Source organism: Ceratotherium simum, chromosome 21 (assembly GCF_057802395.1).
Source record: "Ceratotherium simum simum isolate JZ-2026a chromosome 21, ASM5780239v1, whole genome shotgun sequence".
Lineage (NCBI taxonomy): Eukaryota > Metazoa > Chordata > Mammalia > Perissodactyla > Rhinocerotidae > Ceratotherium > Ceratotherium simum.
This window is the reverse complement of record NC_141920.1, coordinates 28816004-28827104: the sequence shown is the minus strand read 5'-3', so window position 1 is coordinate 28827104 and position 11101 is coordinate 28816004.

The window sequence follows — 11101 nt, the reverse complement described above, 5'->3', positions numbered from 1 at the left end:
GAATCAAGTGCTTGCAGAATGTCTGGTCCCAGGACTTCTTTTCTTTAGTGGTTTGTTGGCTTGTCACCACCCCTTCTTTTAAATTTATTTTGAATAGATAATATAGTCACATGTTTCAAACATCAGAAAATATAAAATAGTGTTCAGCAAAAAAATTCCATCCCTCTCCTCTCCCCTATCTGCCCAGTTCCTCTTCACAAACACACACACAAAACACTTTTATTAGTTCCTTGTTTACTCTTCCAGAGATTATGCAAATGTAAGCAAATACAAGTATAGAGTCCTTTTACAGAAAAAGTGGTAAACTACTGTGTCCCTTGCACTGTCACTCAACAACGAACATGGAGAGAGCGTTCTCATTCTTTGTCATGACTGCATAGGATTCCACTGTGTGGAGGTGCCAAATTAGTTGAACATTTGAGGACATTTGAAGATGTTGGAGACAAAATTAAAAACAAAGTCTCCCACCAACCCAGAAAACCTCTCCATAAAAGTAGAAAAGGAAGATGACAGTTTTATTGAGCAAGCCTTAAACGCAATTGTGGTGCACGCCACAGACAACCTGCTACCCCACCCTTTTATATAGTCCAGCAGATAACGACCTGTTACGTCTGTGTTCTCAAACGATAACTAGTCCTCGACTAAGAGGACTAGACGGCACTGTCTGTCATGTAGTTCATCCTGAATTCCCCCGTAATTGGGGTGACTATGTGTGTTAGCTAATTGTCCTTATCTACAGGAAAAAGGAACTCCTATCTTTACAGAGGAGGTTGTTTTGCAACTTGGAGCAAACCCTGAAGCTAGGCTCCTGCCCTCCCGGAGGCTGATAGGGCACCGGATTCCTGGATATTTACATCACACAGAGACAGCTCCCACGTCCTTCGAAAAACATACCTGCGGGGTCAAACTGGCATGAGCCTTATTCCACTGTTTTAAAGACTCAGCACACATTTGAGGAGCAAAGAAAGAATTGACAAGTTTTCTAAAGTGCTCTAAGAAAAGGGAGATGAGATGTCTCCCCTTTTGCACCAGGGAGAATTCATTTTTTTATTTGCATTTGCCCTTCCAAGGGCATTTGGTTGTTTCCAGTGGTTTCCTCCCAGAAAGGATGTTGGAGTGGATAATGAGCGAGAAGGTGATTGCTGTACTGCCGTGGGAAGATGGGCCGAGATTAATTACACGCACACACAAATGGAAAGCAGATGCAGAAGAGTGTGGTGCGATCCATGCATGTCTGCTGTCAAGGACGAGCTGAGAGGGTGAGGGACTTGGTGTTTGGAACAGGCACCTCCAGTTGAGGACTTTCTCTTTGGTTTTGCTTTCATCCACTGTCCGTGGAAGGTTTTATGACGTGACAGCCTTTAGGCTGGCGTGCGTGAGTCGGCTCTGCTCAGTCTCCTCTGTACGGTGGGGACGGTGAAAGCACCTCTCTCCCAGGTGGATGTGAGGGTTGACTGAGCTCCTAAGTGCAACGTGCTCAGTGCCACACCTGCAAACAGTAAGTGCTCAACAGACGTCATTAAAGAGCTGCTCCTTTATGAGAATATCCACCATGGACACCCCCTTCCATCCCCCCTCTCCCTGAGCTTGGACCCAGTTGGGAGGCTGACCCTGAAGACTGAAGTCATGACTGCAGACTCAGCCTGGGGATGGCAGCCGGTGGGCTTCCCCGAGGATGCCCCCAAGCTGGTGTCTCACGGAGGTAGGAGAGAAGGAGGTAGAACAAGAAGAAAGGGGCCTTCTGGGCAGCAGAAACCACATTTGCAGCAGGCTGCCTTTGAGCCCCTGAAGGGAGGCCAGGCGGGGAGCCCAGAGGCAGCGCTCAGAGGCAGGGGCCTTAGAGGCAAAGTTATGATGCGGTGAAGGGTTGTGGTGGCCTGTGTTGAGTTTGGGGTGGGGGCAGTGGTGACACTGCAGGGGACCACAGCAGTTGCCAGGAGGCTGGGAAGCTACTGCAGCCATCCTGGGCAGAGAGGGTGCTGCCATGGGAGAGCAGTGCAAAGGGCCGGCATGTCACACAGACTGAAATACGCAATTTGTCCTTCTTTTTGGTCTCCTAAGAATTTTTTCTGGGCGTCAGTGAGTGACTGAGCAAAGGGACTCTACAAGAAAAAGACAGAACGGCCCTCCCTCCACCCCAGGCCAGTGGATGGGAGCTGAAGGGATATGAGTCTGGGGAGGGGTGGGGTCCCAGCCTCTGCCTCGAGAGACCACAGTAAGAGGGGCTGCTCCGGTTTAAAGCAGGCCACTCACATTCCCAAGGTGGGGTCCCCAGGAGACATTCCCTCCCGCCATTTTGCTGGGGTGTGTACTCTGAGAGACTTTTAGAACTGTCTGGAAGCCAGAGCCCAAAAAGTGGGGCCTGGGGAGGGGTCCCAAAGGCTGGGCGGGCTCCTTGGGGAGCTTGACCAGGTCAGACCTGTCCTAGGTCTAGGCGAGTCCGGCCCCCGCCCAGCTTCCGCCCTGCCCTGTCTTTCCCTGCCTTGGGGACACCCTCTATGTCTCCCAGGGAGACCCCAGAGAGCAGGGTGGGCAGTGGGCGTGGTTTGATTTATACCTTCTAATGCCTTAGACATCTGGCATGTGGGCCTCCCTGTGTGTCCCAGGCCCTGCTAATGGGGCAGTGCGAGCAGTGGTCCTTGCTCAAGTCTCCGGGCTCCATGAGGCAGGGCCCCAGTCTGGACCGTTCACCCTGGACCCCCCAGGCCTCAGCACTATTAGTTAGTGGTGGGCAGAACGGCCCCTCCAAAGATGTGCATGCTCTAATTCCTAAAACCCGTGAATATGTTACATTACATGGCAAAAGGGACTTTGCTGATGGAATTAAGGTGACGGACCTTAAAATAGGGAAGTTATTTTGGATGACCTGAGTGGGCCCAATCTCATGACATGAGCCGTTAAAAGCAGAGAATCAGAAGAGATTCAGCAAATGAGGTGAGAAGAAAGATGCAGCCTCAGACAACTCGATAGCCAGGAAACAAACAATCTATTAAAAAAGGGGCAAAGGACCTGAATAGACATTTTTCCAAAGAAGACGTACAGATGGCCAACAGGCACACGAAAAGGTGCTCAACTTCACTCACCATCAGGGAAATGCAAATCAAAACCACAATCAGATACCACCTCACACCTGTTAGAATGGCTGTTATCAAAAAGACGAGAAATAACAAGTGTTGGTGAGGCTGTGGAGAAAAGGGAGCCCTTGTGCACTGTTGGTGGGAATGTAAAGTGGTGCAGCCACTAAGGAAAACAGTATGGAGGTTTCTCAAAAAATTAAAAATAGAACTACCATATGACCCAGCAGTCCAACTTCTAGGTATATAGCTGAGGGAAACGCAATAACAATCTCAAAGAGATTTCTGCACCCCCATGTTCACTGCAGCATTATTCACAATAGCCAAGACATGGAAACAACCTAAATGTCTGTTGACAGATGAATGGATAAAGAATGGATGTGTGTGTGTATTTATATATATCAGCCATCAAAAAGAAAATCTTGCCAATTGAGACAACGTGGATTGACCTTGAGAGCATTATGCTAAGTGAGTTAAGTCAGACAGAGAAAGACAAACACCATATGATCTCACTTATATGTGGAATCTAAAAACATGGAACTCGTAGAAACAGAGAGTAGAATGGTGGTTGCGGGGGTTAAGGGATGGGGGAAATGAGGAGATGTTGGTCAGGGGTACAAACTTCCAGTTACAGGATGAATAAGTTCTGGAGATCTAATGTACAGCATGGTGACTATAGTTAACAATACTGTACTGTATACTTGAAAGTTGCTAAATCTTAAGTGCTCTCACCACACACACACACACACACACACACACACGGTAATTATGTGAGGTGATGGATGTGTTAACCTACTTATTGTGGTAATCATTTTGCAATATGTGCATGTATCAAACCATCACGTTGTACACCTTAAACTTACACAGTGTTACGTGTCAATTATATCTCCATAAAGCTCGGGAAGGAAGGGAGGGAGGGGAGGAGGGAGGGAGATGGGGCAGAAGGAGAAGTCAGGGAGATTCCAAAGGTGAGAAAGATTTGACACGCATTGCTGGCTCTGAGATCCAGGAGGATCCCACATGCAAAGACCAAGAGGGGCCCCTAGGAGCCCAGGGCAGCCCCGGCTGACAGCCAGCAAGGAGCGGGAATCTCAGTCCTGCAACCACAAGGAACGACCTGAATGAGTGTGGAAGTAGATTCCTCCCCAAAGCCTCCAGTAAGGACACAGCCCTGTGGAGACCTTGACATTAGCCCTGTGGCACCTGTGTACAATTTCTAGCCTCCAGAATTGTGAGATAATAAATTGGCGTTGTTTTAAGCAGCTATTTGAGGTAATTTGTCACAATGGTGCTCCCTCCCCAGTTCTACAACCCCTGAAGCTTGTCAAGTGTATCATGTGCATTATAACGACCACAAAACAGCCCCTGGGGCCAACATCACATCACGGACGTGGAAACAGAGGGCCAGATGGGAGAATGATCCAGCCAGAGCCCCCAGAAGATGGGCTGCACAGTCAGGGTGCAGATCCTGGTTCTGAATCCAGGTTCTTTGTCATGAGCTGTTGGCATAAATCCTGAGGCACCACACTTCAGATTTACCCTGGAGGAGGGTGGCCCCAGGAACTTGCAAACGTAAAATCAGGCCAGGATTGCTTTGAGGAGACCCACGAAGTCATCTGAGAGAGAATGGGTGGGTGTTACAGCAACACGCTTCCTTGGGGCTGGTCAGCACTGGAATACCCGAAAAGGGAGCGTCTACCCTGTCTGTCCTCACTGATGTCCACCACGGTGACCATGAACTTGACGGCTCTAAAGAGCCTCCCCACTGCTGCCCCTCCTGGCTGGCCAGATGCCAGGGCACAGGCCACTCCTGCGGCCATCTGCTGAGGGCCTCCCCATGCCTGAGCTCTTCCTGAGGCGTTACTTATTCAATTCTCACAGAAGCCCCATGAAATACGTCCTGTTATTATCTGTCCTATGTATGTCCTAAACTGAGGCACAGAGAAGTTAAGTATCCTCACTGAGGTCACACAGCCAGTGAGTGACAGAACCAGGACTGAGACCCCGGCCGCCTAGGCTCTGTATTCATGATCTTTGTGTGTCAGAGACATGAGTCTCAAAGGATGTGACCCGATCAAGAAAACCTTGGCTTCAGATGGGGAAGCTGGGCCACAGAGAGACACAGCACCTTCTCTGGCTCATCGTCTTCTGGTTTGAAATAGAAATAGAAAACTCCAATCCACGCCCGTGGCCTCTACTCCATCACTCCCAACACACACACACACACACACACACACACACGCACACGCTCAAATCCCTCTGGAAGTGAAGAGAAGGATGAGGAATCCATGCCTTTGTAGGCAGCATGTGACTTACACACGCACAGACTAATGGTGTCACTTTGAGAACGACTAGCAGAGGGGCTGAAACTTGCCGGAGAAGTTTTGTCACACACTTCGTCTTGCAATTCTGGTTTTGCAATCGATGGCCCTTCCTGAGCCTCTTCATGGTGTTTCTAAAGGTAAAATCCGGGGGACGTGCGAGGCAGTGCTGGTGTTGCCAGGACTCTGCCTTTCACGTGGAAGCTGCTGGTGGAGCGGCTGGCTTCCGGGTGCGCCTTCAGGAAAAAGGCTGCCCTGTCACAGCTTGGCCCAGAGCAGTGTCCTCTCCAGGGTTCAATGGTTAGAACGTACGATGCACAACTTTCTCTCCTGATGGGAAAGCTGTTGTTATTGAGAGAATGGAGACAATCAACAAACAGCACTGCTAGCTGCTCCATGTCCATCCTCCTGTTTCTCTCCTAGTCAGAGAACCCCTGACTTTTAGCTGGGCACATGGTAGCCCGGAGTGAAGACCACATTTCCCAGGCTTCCCTGTGGCTAGGAATGGCCATGTGACTGTATTCAGACAAACATTACCAAGAATAATGTGTACAACTTCAGGGTGTGTACTTAAAAGGCAGGGGCAGGGTCTTCACTACCCGTTTTCCCTTTCCTGCTAGCAGAAACGCAGATGTGATGGCTGGATCTGGAGCAGCTGTCTGAGACCATGAGGAGGCAGCCACAGATTGAGAATAATACCGGAAAAATATAGAAGGAGCCTGAAACCACGATGGTTATGGAGCCACCATTCCACCTAGGACCCAGATTTAACGTGACAGAGAATTAACTTCTATGTTGCTTAAGCTTCTATAATGTGGGGGACCTTTTGTTACGGCAGCAGAATTCTCATATTCACATACGTATGTTCCTCTGTCTGTATGCAGGCATACCTCGGAGCTTGACAGGTTTGGTTCCAGACCACCTCAATAAAACGAATATCGAAATAAAGCGTGTCACACAAATTTTTCGGTTTCCCAGTGCATGTAAAAGTTTTGTTTACACTACACTATAGTCTGTTAAGTGTGCGATAGCATGATGTCTTATAAAACAATGTACATGCCTAATTAAAAAATACTTTCTTGCTAAAAAATGCTAACCATCATCTAAGCCTTCAGTGAATCATCATCTTTTTGCTGGTGGAGGGTCTTGTAAAAAACGCAGTATCTGCAAAGTGCGATAAAACGAGGTATGCCTGTGCATATATGCATACATACACAACACACACACTCACAGTCACACAGAGAGAGGCCTGGAAAGACCTAAGCCAAAACGTCAGCCTGATTAATTCTGGAGGGAGGAATTTCGGGTGATTTTTTTTTTCTTCTTGACACTTTGCTGTACTCTAAATTTTTTCTTTGAGCATGTGTTATTTCAAAACTCGGCGAAAATAAAGTCTAAAGAAAGGAAGGGTCCTGTAACTAGATCCTATTGTTTAAATCACCTTCGCTTGCTTCATATGAGCCTCCATAGGTCACACACGCTCACACACACACACACACACACACACACACAGACGGAGCTTTTATGGAATATTTGGCTTTGTATCCTGTGGGTTATGGAACTTTCTTTCAGATGTTCTTTTTACGGAACACAATGTCTTGGAGATGGTTCCATGTCCCTGTGTATAGGGTGACCTAGTTTCTCGTAACCAGCTGGCTGGGTGTGCCGGGTTTACCGGATGGCCCCTAAAGATGGACATCTGCCCTGTTTCCAATTTTAAGCTACTGAAAACAGCACAGTGACGGAAGCCCTCAGACCTGCCTCTCTGTGCACTTACGCGAGGCTCTGCAGTCTAACAAACGTGGCTTCTCCTCTGGCTCCCCTGCTCATTTGCGGTGTGACCTCAGCCAATTTACTGTGCATCTCTGAGTCTCTGTCTCCTTCTCGGTAATACAGGGGAAATAATGAAGCTTGCCCCATAAAATTATTGTGAGGATAAAAACAACTAAAATTTATCATGTGCTTACTCCATCCGAGGCGCTTTTCCAAGTGCTTCCCATGAGTTAACTAACTTACTGCTCACAACAGGGTGACGTGAAGTAATGCTTAGACAGATGCCCTGAAAGTTTTCTAGAAGCTTCCAGCTTTCAGACAACCAGCATGAAATCCTCTGGCTAAATCTTCATGTGTAACCCTTCTGCAGACTTCTTAGAGTTGGTGGTTGGAGAAGATACTTGTAAGACTTCAACCTTTTAAAATTTACTGAGATTCATTTTGTGGCCTACCACGTGGTCTGTCCTAGAGAACTTTCCCTGTGCTCTGAGAAGAATGTGTATGCTGCTGTTGCTGGGTGCAGTGTTCTGTAGATGTCTTTTAGGTCTAGTTGGTTTATGGTGCGGTTCAAGTCCTCTGTTTCCTTGTTGAGTTTCTCCTTGGTTGTTCTACCCAGTATTGAAAATGGGGTATTAATGTCTCCAGCTATTATTATTGAATTGTCTATTTCTCCCTCCAATTCTGACCATTTCTGCTTCCTATATTTTGGGGCTCTGTTTTTAGGTGCATATATGTTTATAATTTTTATATCATCCTGGTGGATGGACTCTTGAACATTATATAATGTCCTTCTTTATCTCTTGTAACATATTTTGTTTTAAAGTCTATTTTTTCTGATGTTAATATGGCCAGTCCAGCTTTCTTATGATTGCTGTTTGCATGATATATCTTTTTCCACTCTTACCTCTCAACCTGTTTGCACCTTTGAATCTAGATGGTGCCTCCTGTAGACAGTATGTAGTTGGAGCTTGGTTTTTTTATCCAGTCAGAAAATCTCTGCTTTTTGATTGGATCCCTTCACATTTCATCCCATTATTAATAGAGTTGGATTTATGTCTGCCATTTTACTTTATGTTTTCTATATGTCTCATGTCTTTTTTGCTCCTCTATGTGTTGTTTACAGCTTTCTTTGACACTAAATGAGCATTTTGTAGTGTAACATTTTAATTTCTTGAATAGTTTTTTCACTTTTTTTGTAATGACTGCTTTAGCTTTACCATATACATCTTCACTTATCAGAATCTACTTCAGATGTAAACTAACGTAATTACAGTGAGACATAGAAACGTGACTTCTATATAGCTCTATTCCTTCTTCTCTCTTTTTGTAATATTCTTGTTATATATATTACATCTCATTGTTACAAACCCCACAACACTCCCTCCAGGAGTGCTCAGTAGCAAGAAGAGAGGCGAGGGGGGAACAGGGGGATCATTGGTTAGATCACCTGCTCCCCTCAAAATCTGTTCGGGTTCCAGAGCTAACAGCAGCCTTCCCTCCGAGGAACCAGAGGAGGTCCTGTATCCCCCAACCACCACGCACGTAGCCCGTGCTGGCTCATAAAGATCTGGCCTGCCAGTGGCTAAGACACCCTCCATTAGGGTCTCAACCTGGGGTTACATTTTGCCCTTGTCAAGGTTCCTCTTTGACATTGCAGATCCTGTTCCCATCACCCCTTTTCCTAGGATAGGGAAACAAGAAAGTTCCCCCACGTCCTAGGCTGATTTATAATATTGATAAGTAACATTTATTGAGAGAGCCTTTAGGTGGATGAATCCCTAATGAAATAGGTAATTGTCTTATGGATGAAACTAATGAGGCTCAGAGAGGTTAACTAACTGAACCAGGTCACACAGCTTGTAAGTGATAGAGCTGGAGCTTGAACCCAAGTGGTCCGGCTCCAGAGCCAATAGGCATGATCCCTCCACTGTACTGCTCCCTGAAGGTGGTCATTAGAGGATCCGTCTCCTCCCGGCAGTGGTAAGTGTTTAATATCTCTAAAGGAAAAAACTCTTATTTGCACCATTGCCAGTTTCTGTGGTGTAAATACTAGCACTGTTGCCGATTTCAGTCTACAAACATGATGTTACTGAGTGCAGAGCTGGGAAAAGATGTGCATGATCAGCTCTCCCAAGTTGGTGCGGCCACTAGCCTGGGCGGACTGAGAGCCCCAGGAGGGGGTGAACAGAGGGTGGGCAAGGGAGGACAGAGGATCTTTAAAGAGAACTTTCCCACTGACGGGCTCTTTGGGGCCTCCAGCTGTCTGAGGTGCTTACTGTTACTCCCGTACTCCAAGGGAAGACGCCGGGCCCCAGTGAGCCTCACGCACTGGTTCAACACACAGTTACCGAGCATACAGCCCAAGTGGGCCCTGAATGGAAAAGACCAGGACTGGGGACGCAAAGATGACACAGACCTGGGTCTAGGCTGCCTAATGGAGCTTGTGGGCTGACGACGAATACACACACACGTACACATGGCTCCCATGGGGCCTCCAAGAGTGTAGGTTCCAGCCCCAGATTCCCTGGTTTCAAGTCCTGGCTCTGCCACTCACTGGCTGTGTGACCTTGGGCTAGTTACTTAACCGCTCAGTGCCTCAGTTTCCCCATCTGTAATAACAGTACCTACCTCACAGCATAGTTAGGAGGATTACATGAATTAATATAGATAAAGCGCTCAGAACAGTGCCTGGTGCATAATAAATGCTCAAGAAATGTTAGCTGTTTTTATTATCTAACTTTGGAAATGCAACTATGTGTGCCAGAAATAGAGAGAGAAGGGAGACCGATGTACACTGTGTCGGCGATTCTGCTGGACATGAGCCCAGCTGTGAGCAAGATACAGGCAGCGTGGACCCGCTGTTCACATCCCACACATCTGAGAGCGGAATCTAAAATTACAGTATGCAAACCATGCCGTCGCTGCCACTCGCCGCCCCTCTTCATGTCCAGTGTGGCTATGACTGTGAAGGACTGTGTTCAGAAAACTGCCCATACTCTGCTTTATAGGCGATTGAAAGGATTTGGGGGAGTTTTTAAAAATGTGTTTATTTTTCAACAAATGTTGGAGAGGATGTGGAGAAACAGGAACCCTCATACACAGCTGGTAGAAATGCAAACTGGTGCAGCCTCTATGGAAAACGGTATGGAGATTCCTCAATGAATTAAAAATAGAGATGCCCTATGACCCAGCCATCCCACTACTGAGAATCTATCCAACGAACCTGAAATCAACAATCCAAAGAGGCTTATGCACCCCTATGTTTATTGCAGCATTACTCACTATAGCCAAGAAGTGGAAGCAACCTAAGTGTCCCTGGACTGACGATTGGATCAAGAAAATGTGGTACATATATACAATGGAATACTACTCAGCGATTAAAAAAGACAAAATCGTCCCATTTGCAACAACATGGATGGGCCTGGAGGGTATTATGTTAAGTGAAGTAAGCCAGAAGGAGAAAGACGCTGTATGATCTCACTCATATGTGGCATATAAACCAACACATGGACAGAGAAAACTGTATTGTGGTTACCAGGGGCAATGGGGGTGGGGGGTGGGCACAAGGAGTGAAAGGAGACATATATATGGTGATGGACAAACAAAAATGTACAACCCAAAATTTCACAATGTTAAAAACTATTAAAACATCAATTAAAAAAAGTGATTTTTTTTTTTGTGGCAGAACAAACCAAAAAAAAAAAGTGTTTATTTTTGTAATTTTCTCCTCACATTAGAACCCAAAGCCCACATTAAATGCTCTCCCCACAGTAACTATATTTCAAAATGATAAGTGCTAGAATAAACGGGTGAGCATTTTCCAAAGGTTCAGCTGGTGGTCGGGGGAGCCAGAGAGAGATGCTCTTTCTTCTGCAATCTGGGCCCTGGGGACAACCTTGACATTCTCCCAAAGACCCCCGACCTCAGAGCCTG